Source organism: Nannospalax galili, unplaced genomic scaffold (assembly GCF_000622305.1).
Source record: "Nannospalax galili isolate Female #2095 unplaced genomic scaffold, S.galili_v1.0 scaffold91, whole genome shotgun sequence".
NCBI lineage: Eukaryota > Metazoa > Chordata > Mammalia > Rodentia > Spalacidae > Nannospalax > Nannospalax galili.
Genome location: NW_008332583.1, coordinates 1,108,233 through 1,127,506, shown reverse-complemented (window position 1 = coordinate 1,127,506; position 19,274 = coordinate 1,108,233). Strand labels below are relative to the sequence as shown.

Below are 19,274 nucleotides of genomic sequence, written 5' to 3'. Positions count from 1 at the left end.
TAACCCTAGGTTACAGGGATTTTTCTCTCTCGTTTTCTTATATGAGCCTTATACTTTCAGCTCTTTTTAAAAATATTTTATTTTCTATTTTTATTTTATGTGTATGAGTGTATTGACTGCATGTATGTAAGTCAGTGTACCTGTGTCATAAAATGCCAGTAGAGGTCAGAAGAGTCTGTCAGATCCCCTGGAACTGGATTTATGGACAGTTGTTAGCCATCATGTGGGTGCTGGGAACTGAACCCAGGTCCTCTGCAAGAGCAGCCAGTGCTTTTAACTGCTGAGCTCCATGTCCAGCTCTTATATTTAGATCTATGACCTATTTTGAGTTTAATGTTTTGCGTGGCAAAAGAAAGAGTCCAGGTGCTTTTGCACCTGGATATCCAGCCTTCTCAACTTTGTTGAAATAACAGTTCTTTACCATTGACCTCTCTCAGTGTATTTATCATAAATCCATTGACAGTAAGTGGAGGAATTTATTTCTGCACTCTCTAGTCTAGCCCATCGCCATGCCTATGCTCTGCCAGGAACCCACATTCAAATTACTGAAGCTTTGTATGAGTTTGAAACGGAGGGGTGTGAGACTAATATTTTGGGTTCTTTTAAATTTCCTTATACATTTTAGAATCAGCTTGTCAACTTTTACAAAGAAGGAAGTTGCAATTTTGACATGGATTGAGTAGAATTTGTAGATCACTTTGGGGAAGAAGCTGTCTAACAATGTCCTCTCCTGATTCATGATCACAGGCATCTTTCCATTCATCTGGATCTTCTCCAATGTCTTTCATCTGTGTTTTGACATTTTTAAAGCATAAGCCCCCCCCTTTGTTAATATCATTGCAAAGTATTTTGATAGTATTTTAAAAGGAATTGCTTTCTTAATTTTATGATTTATTTTTCCTTGATGGTTCTTTTACTTAGCTTAGTATGGCAAAGTACAAGTCAGGTGACTTAAAGAAGAAAGATTAGTTCCTGATGCTAGGAAGTTGAAATCAGTATCCTAGGGTTGTGTGGTTCTAATGAGGACTCTTCTTACCTGCTATTTCTGCCTGTAGTTCACATGGCAGGGTAAGAGAGAGAATACTGTCTCCTGTCTCCTCTCATGACATTCTCCCTTCATGAAACACTCACCCTGGTGATCCTGTCTATACCTGATTAGCTTGTCAAGGTCTCACCTCTAAATATCCCCACATTTTAGGCTATAGATTCCATATACAGACTTTAGGGAGACACACACACAGAATGTAACAGTACATAAAAATACAATTACTTTTTGCATATTGTTTTTGTGCCTTGCACACTTGATGTGCTAATTTTTTCTAATAGTTTCCTCAGAAGCTTTCTTAGGATTGTTATGTATAAAATCATGCTATTGAGTCAGTGAAATGGCTCAGTGAGTCTTCAAGATGCCTGCTGACAAGACTGGCAAACTTAGTTCCATCCCTGGGACCCATGTAGTGGAAGGGGAGAACTGACTCCTGTGAGTTGTTCTCTAAATTCTACAAGTACGCATGCCTCCACACACATGCACACACCAATAAATAAATAATGCAATAAAGGTAGAATATGTCATCTGTAAAGAAAGAGAGTTTTACCTCTTCCTTTTCTAATTAGGATGTCTCTTATTTCCTTTTCTTGCCTAGTTGACCCAGTTAGAGTCTCCAGTAGAATACTGAGTGGAAGCCACAACATCTTTGTCTCATTCCAAAGTTTAGGGAGAACATTCAGTCTTTCACCACTGAGGATGATGGTGGCCAAGGATGTTTCAAATATAAACTACATCAGGTTAAGGAAGGTTCCTTTCACTGCTAATGTGCTCTGCACATTTATTGTGAAAGGATATTTAATCCCGTCAAATGCTTTTTCTGTATTTACTGAAATAATCATACATCCTTTTTTATGTAATGATACAGCATATAACATTGAGTTTCGAAAAGTGCATGAGTTTTCAATGTCACATCAGCCTCAAGTTCCTCAAACAAATTCTACTTGGTCATAGTGAATCACCATTTTTTTAAAAATGCGACTAGACTCAGTTTCCTGGAGTTTTGCTGAAGATTTTTGTGCCTATAGTCATAAGATATATTAACCTATATTTTCTTTTCCTGTTATAGCTGTGTAGATTTAATGTCCAGGTAGTACTAGCCTCAAAGGATGAACTGGAACACATTCGTCTTCTTCTACTTCCTAGAATAGTCTGTGAAGAATCACTACTAATTATTCCTTAAATATTTAGAGGCACACACTAAAGAAGCCATCTTGACTTGGGCTTCCTTCCGTGAGACGTGACTAACTCAGTCTCTTTGTTATAGGCCTATTCAATGTTTTTCATTTCTTTTTGAATGAATCAGTTCCTGTGTTTCTAGGAATTTTCCCATATCTTCTAAATTAACTGATTTGTTGGCAGAGAGTCTTTTATAGCTTTCTCTTACTGCCTTTTAAAAAAATGTCTGTTAAGTGAGCGAGATGCTGCCTCTTTGTTTTTGATTGTCAGCATTTAACTGCCCACTTTGTCTTGCTCAGTCCCTGGGGTTCTTATCATAGCCAGTGGAGTCTTAGGCACTAATGTGATCTTGGCCCAAAACCTACCGTTCCTTCTCTGTGCTTGCTGCCCCTAACCTCAGTTTTTAATCTGGAGAGCAGAGATACTTCAGTCTATTCTTATTGTTTCTGTTTCTGAGGACACTTTATTCTGGTGATAATTTTATTCTTTCACTTCATAATGCATGAATTATTGTTTTAAACCATAAATTTATTTTAAAGTAAAAACTATCTTTTTAATACAACTCAATAAAATATTAAAATGCCACTTATGAATCTGTATGTGGTGGGACACAGCTCTAATCATAGCACTTATGAGGCTGAGGAAAGAAGATCCAGAGTTGACGGCCAGCCTGGGCTATACAGTGAGATCCTGTTTTAACACCACCAACCAACCAACCAACCAGCCAGCCAGCCAATCAACCAACCAACCAACCAAAAAAATTAACATTAAAACAAACCAACTACCACACTGCCATTACCACCAGCAAAAATCCCTTGCCAAAATACTCTTTTTAAGTATGACTAAATTTTTATAAGACAACTATAGATTAAAAACTGCATATGGAACATTACTTTCAACACCACCAACCAACCAACCAACCAGCCAGCCAGCCAATCAACCAACCAACCAACCAAAAAAATTAACATTAAAACAAACCAACTACCACACTGCCATTACCACCAGCAAAAATCCCTTGCCAAAATACTCTTTTTAAGTATGACTAAATTTTTATAAGACAACTATAGATTAAAAACTGCATATGGAACATTACTTTCGTGCGTGTGTATGTGTGTGTGTATGTGTGTGTGTGTGTGTGTGTGTGTGTGTGTGTGTATACACCTCTATGCATATGTGCATGACTACCTAGCTATATCTTTAATGCATGGAGAGAGATTTACTATAAAACACTTGCTCTTATAATGATGAGGCTGACAAGTCCCAACATCTGCAGTCGTGTGTATGTGTGTGTGTGTGTGTGTGTGTGTGTGTGTGTGTGTATACACCTCTATTATATAGAAGTTTAGTTCAGCATTTAAAAAATTATGCCATTTGCTGGAAAATTGATAAAACTGTTAAGTGAAATAAGCCAGACTTGGAAAGAAAAAAAAATCCATGTTTTCTGTAATATGTGAAATCTAGATTTAGCTATATTACTTATGTGTCAATATAGGATGTGAAAGTATAAGGGGACCATGAGATGTAGGAGATTTAAAGGGAGTGAAGTAAGGGAAACAGGAGAAGTTAGAGGGGAGTACCCAAATATCGTAAGTTTTCTCTTACATGGGGAACCTGTGTGTGTGTGTGCGTGTGCATGTGTGCGTGTGTGTGTGTAACATAAAAGCAGAAATGGGACTATTTGGAGGGAGAAAGGGGACCAGAGAAAGGGCAAAGGACAAAGGATGGTGATGAAATAAACATGACCAAAGTACAATGATCTACATGTAAGAAAATGTAATGAAACCCATCTTCAGTGTCTTGAAGTTTCATTGTAAAGGTATTTTGTTTCCTTGGTTAGGTTTATTCTTAGGTTATTTATTTATTTATTTATTTATTTATTTATTTATTTATTTGAGTCAATTGTAAATAGAATTGGTTCCTTGATTTCTTTTTCAGTAAGTTTGTCACTGGTATTCAGGAAGGTTTTGGAGATGCCCTCCATAGGTAGCCAATGCTGTTTCTAGAAGACAGGTAATTAACCAAAAATTACAGTGTCAGACATGGGATGCCTCCCTATGTATTACTGGTCAGAGAGGTCCCAGAGGTCTCCAAAACAACACAGGCTGTTGCTATTGTCCTTGGTTACTCACCATACCTACATGATAAAATCTCATTGCTGAAGACACCACACACTTTTGCTATAGACATAGAGAAACCCATCTCAAACCAAGGGGGAAATTTCCTCTCTGCTGGCTAGCTTTCACAGTGCTGAAAGGTAGTATATGCAGGTTGCAGGAGGAGAAAAGACATTAATGGTCATACTCAGTGTTGGACCCTGTGTGCTACAATAATGAACTGACAGGTGAAATGTGCCCACTGGTACAACAGTGGCTTGATTGTTGTAAAGTAACCAACTGATTGGGTTTAAAGGCCTGCTCCATGGGACGGAATGTCATGCCTGGTACTGTAAACCTCCTCAAAAGCCCATAGCTGGGGAATTCATAGGCCCAGGTGTGGAGCCTACTATTGTTACTTTGCTAAATTATCATGTTGTCAATTTATACCCATAGACCTGGGCTGCTTTCGACCGTGGTCAGAGAAGCTTCTTTCAGAAGTAGGCAGAGCAGTCAATGCAGACTCATAACGGCTCAGAGTGTTGAGAATAAGCAACTGTGGGAGCTTATCTCTAAATAGAAGATCTATATCAATGCCCCTACCCCTCCCAAAGCTCCAGGAGCATTGTGGATGAGAAGGTGGAAAGACTGACTGAGCCAGAGGATGGGGAAGAGTGTTATGAAATGCTGTCTTTGGGGCATGATATGGCTATTGCATTCATGAACTCACAACAGTTATGTTCCCCTGCACCAGAGCTGTACAAGATTAACCCAGACCAAATTTCAGCATAGATGGGGAACCTCACAAAACCTCACCCTTACCCAGTCACAAAGCCTCACCCCTACCTGAGAAAGCTGTTGGCAGTTGATGTCTATTGGGGGAGGGAGATTGATCTTCTTAGGGATTTGGCCACTGGTAGGATTCCCATGCTCCAGTGGATGGCCCCATACCTATTTACATATCTGCAGAACTAAATGGACTTAGTGGATTATTAGAAAAAACAATAAATAGAGAACATGAATTTGGAAGAAGGATGGTATGAAGAGAGATCTGGGGAGATTGGAGGGGGGAAATGGGTTGAGTACGTACATATAATATTTCACTGTGTACCATATGAAATTTCAAAGAATTTTAAAAATTAAAAAGAAATACAAATAGCCAATAAATAGTTGAAAAAAACTTCAACATCATTAACCATCAGGGAAATTAAAGCTACTTTAAGATCCTATTTCACACCAGTCAGAATAATTTGTCAAGCCAGGCATGGTGGTGCACCCCCTTTAATCCCAGCACTCAGGAGGCAGAGGTAGGTGGACCTCTGTGAGGAGGAGGCTAGCCTGGCCTCCATAAGTGAGTTTCAGGTCAACTGGGGTTACAGGGTGATCCTGTTTCAAAAAGACAAAAACAAAACAAAACAAAACAAAAAAACAAAAAACCTATTGTCAAGAAAATCAAATACCAATAAGATAAGAATGAAGAGGAATTTTATACACCATTGGTGAGATGGAAACTGGTCCAGGCACTATGGCAATCAGTAGAGATATGCCTCAAAAAACTAAAAATAGAGCTACCATATGATCCAGCTATAACACTCCTAGGTATATAGCCAGATGATTCTAAATCAACATTTCACAGAGATTCTTGCACATCCATGGGTATTGCTGCATTTTTCACAGTAGCCCAGATAGAGTACCACCCTAGCTGCCCATCAACAAGCGGATGGATAAAACTGACCCTCAAACTCCTGACAAAGCCAAAAATTACCTTGAACTTGAATTTCTGATCTTCTCACTTTACCTCCCAGGTACTGGGATTACAGGCACCACCCTACCATGAACCCAGGCTTTATGCAGGCTAGGCCAGCACTTTACCAACTAGGCTTCATCCCCAGCCCCCAGGGTCTTTTGATTTGCTGAAGTCCAAGTCCAGTTAGAAGATGATGGTAGCTATTTGGCAGGGAGAGAAGAGAAAGCCGTGCCTCAAGCTCCTGACTCCATTTTTGCTCTCAAGGAAATCATCTAGTCAATGCTCCCGGTGAGATTGGACAATGGGAGTGGTTTTGCCTCTGCAACCCTCAGTATCAGCCCCGATGAATTCAATCAGTCCTTTGTGACTCCGGGTTCTTCAGTGGAGCTCCCTCCCTACAGTGGGGCAGCTCTGTACAGCACACCCATGGTAGATGGACTGCCTCATGGACAGTTTGCCAGATGGATTGAGTTTGGTGTTAATGAAGTAATCGAATCCAGTGACACTTTGCCGAGAACCCCCAGCTACAGTATTTCAAGCACACTGAACCCTCAGGCCCCTGGATTTACTCTTGGTTGTACAGCTTCCAAAAAGACCCCGGTTGGTCTAGGCAAAGATGTGAGCTACAGCTCCCTTGACCTCCAGTACCCAAGCTCTGCCCTTGTTTTGGAGAGCAGCTCTAAGGAGGAGGCTGAGGCCCTGGAGAATGATGACGGTGTTGGTGGTCCTGGATAGAGGGAATGGAAGAAGTAGAAGAAGTGGCCCCTTGGGTATTACAGCTACCTGAAGGATGGCGGTGACTGGTGGTCATGATCAGTGTGGGCATGGATGATCCAGAGTTCATGGCTGATGCACTTCCCTCAGGCCCACCCAGGACTTGTAACAGCCCTTGGAACTCCGTGGACTTCATCAGCGACCCCATACTGGATGCCCCTTTCCCCAGAGCGCTGGATGGTGATGCTGACTGTGGGGCTACCCAAAGGCTGACTTCGAGCAACCCTGCCTCCCCGAGGACAGCCCGCTAAGGACAGCTGGGACACAGCGCTACCCTGGCGCTGAAACTACTGAGAATCTTGCAGTTGGTAAGGGACAAATATTTGAACCCTTGAGCGAGGACACAGCTGCCAATGGGGTGGAGCTGTACACGGTGGAAAACATAGACTCGGACCGGTCTAAGCCTGAGAACCATTCTCCTCCTGCCAAAAGCGCAGTTTCTCTGTCTGGCGCCAATCCCATTATCCAGCCCTCCAAGTCCTGGGCTAGCCTCTTCCATGATTCTCAACCTTCCTCCTCCTCGCCCACGGCATATGTAGAAACTAAGTGTTCCCCTCCTGTCCCATCTCCCCTGGCCTCTGAAAAGCAGGTGGAAGTCAAAGAAGGGCTTGTTCCAGATTCAGAGGATCCAGTAGCCATAAAGATTGCAGAACTCCTGGAGAATGTAACCCTAATACATAAGCCAGTGTCCTTGCAACCCCGAGGGCTGATCAATAAAGGAAACTGGTGCTACATTGATGCTACGCTGCAGGCACTGGAGGCTTGCCCTCCAATTTACCACCTGATGAAGTTCATTCTTCTGTACTCGAAAGTGCAAAGGCCTTGCACATCAACATCCATGATACAGTTTTGTTTGGCTGATGAAGGAGTTTATTAATATGCCTGTACCTCCCAAGCCCCTCCAAGCTCTTGGGGATAAAATCCTGAGGGACATCAGCCCAGGAGCTGCCTTTGAACCCACATACATTCACAGACTCCTGACGGTCATCAAGTAGAGCCTATCTGAAAAGGGCAGACAGGAAGACGCTGAGGAATACCTAGGCTTCATTCTCAATAGACTTCACTAAGAGATGCCGAGCCTGAAGAAGCCCCTCTCACCCAGAAACTAAAAACTTACTATTTCCAATGGACCCAGGAGTCACTTGGTAGAGGACGAAGAGCTGGAAGAGCCACGGGACAGGAGTGAGGATGAGTGGGAACAAGTGGGTCCCAGGAACAAGATGTCTGTCACCCAACAGGCAGATTTCTTTAGGACTCCGGTCACTGGCCTCTTCAGTGGACACATCAGGTCTGTGGTTTACCAGAAGAGTAGAAAATAATCTGCCACTTTGCAGCCATTTTTCACATTGCAGCTGGATAACCAGTCTGACAAGATATGCACCATCCAGGATGCCTTGGGAAACTTGGTGGTGAGAGACTCTGTCCAGGGTTATACCACAAAAACGAAGCAGGAGGTTGAGATCAGTCAGGAGTGATTGAAAAAGCTGCCTCCCGTCCTCGTGTTTCATCTGAAGGGCTTTGTCTATGAGAAAACTGGTGGCTCTCAGAAGCGGGTCAAAAACATCAACTATCCCTTGGACCCAGAGATCAGCAGAGAACTGCTTTCTCCAGGGGTTGAAAATAAGAATTTTAAATGCCACAGACTCTATAGGCCATTTGCAGTGGTCTACCATCACGGCAACAGTGCACAACAGGCGTCCATTACACTACAGTTGTCTTCCAGATTGGCCTCAAAGCTGCACAGCGATGACCAGATGGTCAAGGTGATTAACCAGTACCAGGTGAAGAAGGCAACTGCTGAACGCACAGCCTACTTCCTGTATTACCACCGCATGGACCTGCTGTAGCGTGCTCTGTGCGTGTGCATGCCTGATGCTGCTTCCTAGAACACTGACTCTCACTAACTTCCAGCCTCTCTAGTGTTCTGTAGAGAGAAACTTTGTCCCTCTGCAAAAGTGGGTCTGGAGAAAGGAACTGCCTGGTCTGCACAGCACATCTCATGCTGGCCTCTAACTTCAAATCGAAATCGTTTCGTTGAAAAGACTGCTGCTTTATCTAAGGAAATACACACAACCAGTTCATCTGAATTAGTGCTGATTTCTGAGATAAGGATGCTGGGCTGGATGGTCTGATGCCTGTAGGGTTAACCCTGCACCAGGAACACTGTAAATCTGTGAAAATGAATTTTATCTTTCCGCAAATAAATAAATTTTTTACTTTGTCACACTTTCCTCCCCTCCCCTTTAGTTTTTGATAAATAATTAAAAATGAGCCAGTTATCAGAGATGAAATAGTTCTTCAAGAGGAAATAAATACAAAACCTACATTGCTGGTTCCTCATAGGAAAAGTACATTTTAGTAACTGTGCGGTGAAAAACTGCTTGTGTACACACTGCGGAGCAAACATTTGGAGTTAAGACTCTGGGCTGCAGAGATGGGTGCTTGTAACTTCATTGCAGGTTGCAAACTGCATTCATTCGTCTGTGTACATGTGAAGGAAAGCGGGCAAAACAGGGAAGATTGAAGTTTCCTGGGTCTGCCGTTTAATTCTGTGTGCTTCTCTCTAATCTGTGTCCCTAATTGGACACAGTTTACTGATTCCTAGGAGTATTATGTCATCACCCAATAAATATTGCAGTTGGTTTAAAAAAAATCATGTTTCAATGTGACTTGAGAGTTGTTTCACGAGTGGTGATTGTGTGGTTGCCAAGCCAGTGATTCTGAAAAGATCTGTGTGTGCGTGCGTGTGTGTTCGTGTGTGTGTGTGTGTGTGTGTGTGCGCGCGCACGCATGCAGTCCAGTGACAGAGAAGAGCCAAGCCAAATCAGGTTCATCATTTCTCCTAGTTTCAAGAAGAAATTTATTTCTCTCCCCTCAAAATTATAGCCAGGGTCAAAAGAGACACTTTATCACTTTCATCGCCATAATTGTTGGCCCTTCCTTCAGTGACAGTGAAAATCTGTGTTGGAAACTTACAGCAAAATGAGCCACCATTCTCAGTCCTTAGAAGGAGCAGTATATTTCAACAGGAATCAAAAAGACTATTTCTGTAAAACACAAGCGGAACACATGTCCAACCAGTGAACTCCGCTCTAAAAGAACAGAGAACGTTAAATCTGGGTTTCAGGCAACAAATTACATATTTTATTTGCTATGATTGATATCTTTTTCCACTTCTTGGAATTGGCTATGATTGATTTTTGCTAGTTAATTACAACGATTCTTATTAAAGCAAACACTTTTCCCCAAGGGATGCTATAAATCTCTGTTTTACCTTTTTTTTTACTCTTAACAAATAAATTACATTTCCATGCAGCATTGCTTTGTGCGTACATTTTAACATTTCTTATAACAAGTGCTTATAGAAACTGCCAAATGAGATTAAAAGGGGGCTAGAGAGCTGGCTCAGCGGTTAAGAGCACTGACTGCTCTTGCAGAGGACCTGGGTTCAATTCCCAGCCCCCACCTAGTGGCTAACAACCATTCCAACTCCAGTTCCAGGGGATCCTTCTCCTGACCTCCGTGGGCATTGGACGACACAGGTGCACTTACACACATGCAGGCGATACACTCATACACATAAAAAAAGAATAAATAAAATGTTAAAATAAAAGAGAAAAGATTAAAAGGAAATAATGGGAACGTTCCTAGTAGGATCCAGTATAGACTGTAAGGTTAAAATAAAAAACTTAAAAATGTAGTTTTTCCTAGTTTTGATATTTCATTTTAGTTTCTGCCATAATATAAAACAAAACAATTGTAAAGACTCATGGGCAAATAAGTAGACTGTACCACACTTTATCGCACCCTGATATAAAGACCATCTGCTCGATAAAACTACAAAATTCACACTTAACTCTCACTAGACTAGGGAACATTCTACTTATTTCTACTGTCTTCTCCAAAAGAGTTCAATAAATTTATTGAAAAAATAAATTTTGGGTGAAGAAATTGATATTCTGTGACTCAGTACATGCAATTCTTAGTTCTAACAACGAATCAAAGTTACAGCTTCGGTATTTCCATTTGCTGGGACCCAATGTGTTAGTATATAATTAAAATGATAGCAAAATTATAACCTAGACCTGTGGCTTCACTTTTAGCATGCTTCCCCCTCTGTCCTCTCAGGGAGCTCAGTAGCTCCCTGTTTTCATGGGAGATCAATCAGCAGGATCTTAAAAAATATGACCCCACAGCCACCCTAGCAGCACATGACCTAAGTTTCATTTATAAGCACCTGCTGCCTTCTGGATGCAGTGATTGGTTCAGGGTGGGCATGTAGCCTCAGCCAATCAGTAGTCTCTCAGAGCTTCTACAAGAATTGCTTGTGTGTACTTTCTCTCGCTGGATAGAATGGAGTCTGGCTATGAGACTCGGAATGTCTGCAGGATGTGCAATATAAGGTCTGGGACTGGCGCAGCCATCTTTGTCTTCAGGACAGGACCAGTGTAATGAAAATGCAGATGTTACAGAGAGAACACAGGAGTTAGAGGCAGAGTCCACTGGGATCATCTGGATCAAAGTCAGACTCACTTGGAGTGTTCTGCCACAAGACACAACATATTCTTTTTATTGTCTGGGTTGGGTATTTTGTTTTGTTTTTGAAAAACAATGCCATGAGCAACCCAGTGATATTTAGAGAGCCCTAAATATGTTCAAATATGATCGATCAGCCTATAATAATTTAGTCTTTATTATATCCCTATGAGGCTGATTATCCCATTTTACAGATGAAGAAAGTCAGATGATGGCCAAGCATCCTGGAATGCTTAAGTGACAAGCTGCCTCTCTACACCCACACTGGGAACCCCTGAATTATAATGCCTAAGAACACAGGCCTTCTCTACCTTCTAATACAGCAGGCACTTGTCACTCAGAACTTTACAGTCTACTTTCCTCTTCCTCAAGGTTATCCTTGTCTGGGGTCAATTGATGCCTCTTAACTGATTTCCCTTCTACCACCTTCTTTGAGGCAGGTCACTTCCAACAACTCTCTGTTTTATCTCCCTGCTGTTGTCTCCATGATCTCTTCTCTTTCATGTTTATCCCATGCTAGAATATAAAGTCCAGGAGGGAAAAGAATTAATTTTGTTCTCTTGGTGTTTTCAGCGTTGTGCCTAGAACTTGACATGGGCAGGCAGTCAATGAACATTTTCTTTTTATACTTTATGAATAAATGCTCCAAGTACTTACAGATGCTCATGAGTTTTCAGGTCATAATCTCACTTCCATGAATGTGTATTAGTGAAATAAAACAGGGATGGAGAGAAATACAGAGTGACTTTGCACCTCTGGAGCCAGAACCACCTGAAGGCTTGTTCTGCTGTGGCACCTAGGTTATTCAATGAGTCAGCAGGTCTGCATTTATCTGCAAACAGCCAAGTTTCAAACGTCCTTTTGTTAGAAATAAAATCTGAGGTCCAAGGACCCTATCAATACCGCATAAAGAACTCCACATGAACAAAACAAAAGTAACTCCGCAAGGCAGATTTTACTTTCGCAAAAGGATGTCTTGCATGGTTAAGAAGATTCAGCGAGTGCACGAGGGAAGCGGAAGCTTGGGGGGCTTTTATCCCTAACACAGGAAACCTGTGTCTTTTCCCCATTGGTAATAAAGGAACAGAACACACACACACACACACACACACACACACACACACACACACGTTCAGAACTGACATATATTATATATATATATTATATATGTATATGTATGTATCAGTCCCAGTCCATGCGTCAGCAATCCTAATCTGGTTATGAAGTCCTAGAAGATTCCTGGAGGGCCTCTTGTCTCTAGTCCACAATGGAAGGCCCAAGAAGCTGGTTCTGTTGCTGTGAAGGACAACAACAGTGGAGACTAGCGTAGGGTCGATGGATCTTCACCAACAGGAACTGAAGGCAGACCTCCTGCCCTTGTAGCCTTTTGAGTGCTTTTGTGTTGAAAGATAAAAAACAGTGAAAGTTATTACACAAAATAAGTGCATTAAGGGCAATGTTCATACATTTTTTATGTGCAGGGCAAAGGAGGAATCATCTACTCAGGCTGTGAAGAAACGTGAGGCATGACAGTATAAAATGTGGGGCCTTGATCTATTTTTGGTGCACAGAGAATTTCCAGAGCTTATTCCTAAAACAAGGAAATCTCAGCTGATGCTTTTGGATTACGTTAACACTGTATTGCAGTCAGTGTGTGTGCTCCAGTATGTGTGCATGTGGGCATATGTGTGTTGGATGACAGTGACGGTGGGCAATGTTTGGGACAGAACCCTGAGGTGTTAGAATAATTTTCTGTGTGTGTAGCTTGTAATTTCTGAGGCTCTTTTCAATTCTAATACCATTCGTGGGTTATCCTGCATATAAACACTGACTCTGCCATGAATTCCCTTGGGGAGTCTCTTCCTCATCTCCCCACTAACCAGTTTTCCACTGCAATGCTCTCATGGGACTGTGTGTGCTTCCTCACAATCCCCAGCATGTTCAAATTTATGTCCATGATTCATCGATGAATGTCTACCTCTCACTAGACTGTGAGATCATTAGAGCAGACACTAGATTTGCTTCTGCACAGCAGTCTTTTCTAATACAAAACAGTTCTTGAACAGATTAATCAAGAGCTATTTCAGACTAATTTTTTATTCGCCTAAAGTTATATGAACTCATACTGAGCTCACGTATACTCCCTTAAACCATACACTTCCAGATGGAATCAAAATGAATCTTAGCTATGGTCTACTACAGTTTGCTAACAGGAAATAGAGCCTGTCTTACCTGCCTTTCTAGCAACACCTTTGCAAATAATCTATATTCATGCTGTTCCTAAGCAATATACATTATGCACAAGCATACTGACAAGTCTATGGATGAGCTAATAAAATAGACAATGCAAAGGTTTCTCTGTTCCTTGAAGAAAAATAGGTACTTGCTTTGTAAAAATAAACTAAAGGAGCTTTGACATTGTTTCTCTGATTGTTCTATGCACTGAGTCAAATGCATTTTTTATAATTAGTGCTTTCTGTAGGGTTTTCATACTTTAAAAAGGCCAATCTAAAACACATTAGAGAGTAATGTATTTTATAGTATGTCAAGTGAAAAAAACAAGAAAAAGAGTCTATATTGTAGGAATGTAAAAACAGGCCAAATCAATCCATTATACATGCTAAAGATTATACCATTGTGGAGGTCGAGCCTGTAAATGACTGAGAAGATCTTCTGGGGAATGGTGGTGCTTCTTCTTTTCTGTCCCTTCCCTCCCCTTTCCCCACACTTTCTATACTATTGTTATTTTTGTGTTAGCTAGGGTCTTGCTAATTTGCCCAGGCTACTCTTGAACTCACTATATAACCTAGGCAATTCTCAGTCTTGAGGTCATCTTACCTCAGCCTCCGAGGGCTAAGATTACAGGCCAGCACACCTGGCTGATGTTGTTTCTTGATCCAGATGTTGATTACATGGATGTGTACATCAGCCATTGTGCGCCATTGTTCTGTATGCAGTCCAATAAACTTTGCAAGTTCAAAAAGTTAATGAAGTAAGGAACTGACTAGTTCGGAGGATTGTCAAGGACTTAGGTGGAAAGTCACATTAAAGTAACTGAGTGATGAGTAATTTGGAAAAAAATGCTTCAGTGTTAGTTGGAGGGATCACACTGAATTCGATCAGCATCCTTGAGAGGAGGTTCTGTGCACGGCTCCTTTGGGGTGACTGATTATGGCATCGGGAGAGATTTGGAGATGAGTCAAAACCCAGGAGGCTGAGTCCTGAATCAGACCCTTGACCACTAAACTTGATTGCAGGTAATCCTACCTTTCCACTGGAAGCACTTGGGAATTGTAAGGAAATACTGTCAAGGTCCCATGCTCAGAAATGTTTAGATAAAATTCACTTGAGGGGTGGACTCTGGACTGTTTTAAGGCTGCACTTGCGAGTCTGCTACGCATTTGAATTGGAGAACTCCTGTTCTAGGCAATCATCCTGCATTGTGTTAACACTTTGTCATGATACTGTACAGGGCTACGCCATCTTAGGCTACACGATGGCAGAGTATAGGTACAGTACCTCAATGTTATGTGTTGCTTGAGGCTACATGCACATGTATGATAAAGGGGAACATGGAAGTAAGTGCTAAATTCATGATTGTGATTGCTTCCAAGGGAGGAGGAGGGAACTGACAGCAAGATGGATGCAGGAATGACTTCAACACACATACATAGGTAATTTCTCAACCTCAATCTATTATATAGAGAATTATCTTATGCTAGATTGTGGGCATAGGTAAAGCTGAACTCATTAATTTGTTATAGTTCCTTACTGACTGCACTTTGTCTCAGGCTCCTTTCTAGAGCTAAAGAAGGAACAAACAGAAACTAACCAAAATTCTCGACTTCAAGTAGCTGACACTTTAGCTAGGACAATCAGAGGATAACTAAAACATAACTATCTATAGACTATTAAGGTATGAACAGTACAATGGGGAAGGATAAGGGAATCAGAAACTCAGAGACAGGTGTCAAGGCTGGTGTCAAGAATTTGGGTTTTATGCTCTATGAGAGAGAGGAATTCTTTGGAAGACATTGCATAGAAAAGCACTATTATTTATGCCATTTGTATATGATTTAACTGCCGAGCTGGCTGCTCTTGTAGAGGACCTGAGTTCAATTCCTAGCATCCACAGCTAAAACTGTCCTTAACTCCAGTCCCAAGGAATCCCATGTCCTCTTCTGACCTCCACAGGCATTGCACAACTCAGGTGCATTTACACACATGGAGACAATACAGCCATACATGTAAAATTAAAATAGCAAATAAAATATTTTAAAAAGAGCTCACAGAACCTTGAAAGCACTGTGAAGGCAAACGTGTTTAACAAGGGGTTTAAAAGACCCAAGAAGGAAGTCTGTGCTTAAGGTAAAGAGTGTGGCTTAAGACAAGCTGTACTTTCTCAGTTTGAGACCAGATAATAGCATCCAAGCAAGGAGCCCATGCCCAGGGGAGCGCTATTTCTATGCGTGATTCCTATGTTATCAAGGAAGACAGAGGGTAACTACAATTCACATCAGCACACACGGGAGGGGAGGGCAGCCTTCTGATGCCTTCTTTTTAGAGCTTCCATTGTCAACCTCCCATTTCCTCCTCTTCAGCTCAGCTATGGAAGAAGGGCTGCATCAGAATTTAAAATGACTCGACTCTTCTGAGAAGAGACTCCAGCAAATGAGCTTTTTACAGACTGACACCGTCGTCAGTGTTTGCTCTGGGGCCAGCATGCTGCTCTCACAAATGGTGACGGTTTTATGTTCTGCCGCAAGCTCATAAGGAATGCATTGCCTTTGCTGAGCGTCCAGCTCTCTACCCAAGGGAACTGGAGACTTCTCAATGCCAAATGCTGAGCTACTTATTTCTCTACGAGATTTACAGACAGTGTACACGAGTATATTGATGCGCAGAGGGAAAAATCTCCACATGGAAAAGCATTCTGTACCCCTCCCCTACCCCCCAATAGCTTACTCCATCTCCAGTCTTTGTTAAAAATAGGCTCCAGGGAACTAGAAATGATTGCCTCTTAAATTTTTTACTTTTTATTCCCTTCTCTTTCATCTTTTACTGTCTATTTTGGGTGTGGAAAGGAATGATCAGGCTGCTAGAGTGTGAAGAATCCATTTAAAACCAATACACACTGTTCATGGCTGTGGGGAGAGAAAAAGGTCAATTAATATTTTCATTTTACCACCAGCCGCCAATTTTGATAAAGCTGTAAGTTTGAGACCACAGAGAAATGTGAGCTGCAGTTGAGGTAATGAATGTCCTCTACAGAGCTTCGAGCTTTGTAAATGGTCACCAAAACAAAGCAAGCCATGTTTATATTGACTGTTGTACACTGAGGACTATTGATCATTGCAATGTTGCAAGAGTTTTCAGAACATGAATGACGTCCATAAGAAGGTCAAGAGACGCACCTGCGTAAACAATGGGAGAGAGTGTAGCTGTGTTGTGCTGACATTTTCTACATTTTTTATTAAATCCTAATAGCTAATCGTTATCAAGCATTTTCTATGTGCCTAGCACGTATACTAGTTTAGGGCATATTCTCAAACCATAAGATGGATACTAAGACACCTGAAGATCTGGCTAATAGGCATTTCTGGAATGGTAGGTCTGGGGTAGGACTTAAGATACCTAAGATGCCGCATCTCTGACAAGCTTGCAGGTGGTGCAGACACATTGCATTTTCAACTACAATTTGTTTAGCAGGACACCATATACATAATATATGCTCAGAGTATAACTCTGTGAGGTTGATGGTACTGTTACGGCTGTATAGATAAGAAAACTGAGGCACCCAGAGGTTAGGTGGATTACCAAGTTCTCAGGGAGGAAATGCAGATCTAATTCTACTGATTTCAGAAACTTAGCTCTGAAAGTAAGTATCTTCTAACTGCCTCCCATCAAAATGGAATCCCTCTTGATGGCTTTATCTCATGAGTAATGAATAACTTTAATAGGCAATAATATGTCTAAGCCTTTTAGCTTAGTCAGGTCAGCCTGTCTTCATTTGAATAGGCTTCTGCAGCCTATACAAAGCTCACTTTATTAAGGGAAGCTTGTTTTCTTCATTTAGACCAGCTCACAGTGGCAAACCACACTGACATTCCCCAGACTGCTCCTGGCATGCTAGCTGTTCTAAATGCTAGTCTGCCTTCACCGGAGACATTAAGGCGAACATCAATCTCAGTTTAGAGATGTGCCCTGCATAAAAATTCAGGCTGGGTAAGCATTTCTTTTAACATTTCCCAATCTAATTATTATGGATAAGCACACAATAAACATTTGTATGTGCTATTAAAGCAATTTGTCTGCATTTAGTTCAACTGCAGAAACATTTACTGAGCATCTACTAACTTCCATGTGCCAGGATTCAGGCTATCATGGAATAGGGACGAAATGAAGATAAATCAAGTTTCCTAAGAAGTCACAGAGGCATCCTCACCCCTTAACACATACAAATGTAAGATAACCAGTTAGCATCATGTATAAAATGTAAGAACAAACAATGGATGTGTCTACAACTGGGCAATATCCACTCATATTAGACACACTTAAAGGACTTAGAGGAGAAATAGGCTCAATAGTGTTAATATGATTCTTAACCCAAACAAATTATTTACTTTGTGTAGATATAATCATTCACTTTTGTCTCCTATTGTTTCACAGTAATGCCCACTTTAAACTAAAATAGTCACATGAATATTTTTGGTAGAGACATAGGCGAGGAAACAGTAGATGTCATCTGTAAATATAAAAGCCATCCAATCAATTAATGTGCACTTAATACCTAAGTGCAATATAGTGGGCCAAATTGTGGAATGTATAATACACCTATTAAGTATTGCCTGCGCCCTTAAGAAAAAAATACAATTTAGGGTTTTTCAAAATTTCTATATGCATGTGCATTTTACTAAGAATTGATAATGAACTAACTACCGATAAACATGGCCCTATGAATACACAGGGTAACATGAATGTATCTAGAAAATTGTATATTGAAAGAAAAGGTGGACTCAAAAGAGCATATACTGAAGATATGGTTATCAGATCAATTATATGAACAAATCATACGAACTGTATGAACGTAACTATAGAATAGTCTCATGAATGGAAACTGTTTTACAGAAATGACTTGGTGTTTACCCAATCTAAAGGGTGATCTCTGTTTCTTTTATTCTAAAATTATTTTATTTCCATTTTTATTTTTGGTATGTGTATGCTGTATGTGGTGTATGCACATGTGTGTGTGTGTGCGTGCAAGCCCATGAACACATGCCAAGATCATAGGAGGACACTGAATATCCTGCTCTGTTGCTCTCTAATTTGTTCCTTTGAGAAAAGGCCTCTCTCACTGAACCTGGAGCTAGACTACCCAGAAAGCCCCAGAGATCTTCCTGTCTCTGCTCCTTCCACGGTGTTGGGATTACAGGTAGGCACATGCTTTTTACATGGCTGCTGGGGATTTGAACTCAGGTCCTTAGGCTTGTCCAGAAAGTGCTCTTGTCCACTGAGCCATCTCTGGAGTCCTCCTCCTCTGCTTATTTTTTAATAACATTTACTACCATTTGTGATTGTGTGTTAACTTGTATATCGATCACCTGTCTCCTTAGCAGATTATAAATTCTAAGAGGGCAAGAGTTACATTTTCCTTGTTTGTCACTGTATATCCAGCACCTTACGCAATACCCAGTATTAATACAATGTTCAGTAGATGTTGTTGCAGGCCTCTTGAGAAAAATAGTTGCTTAATTTTCTTTAAATCTTTCATAAATAGCAATAAGACCATCATGAAAAGTTCTCAAAAATAAATTTCAAATAAAAATTAAATCTAGGAACAGGCTAAATGATTTGCGATTCTTCATCAAAGCTCAATGGACGGCTTTCTCAGAAGGGAAAG

General features: G+C 41.0%; 1 pseudogene; it reads left to right on the top strand.

Annotated features, from left to right (window-relative positions):
- Positions 1–6,343: 6,343 nt before the first annotated feature.
- On the top strand, positions 6,344–8,685 carry LOC103729439 (annotated as a pseudogene).
- Positions 8,686–19,274: the final 10,589 nt, after the last annotated feature.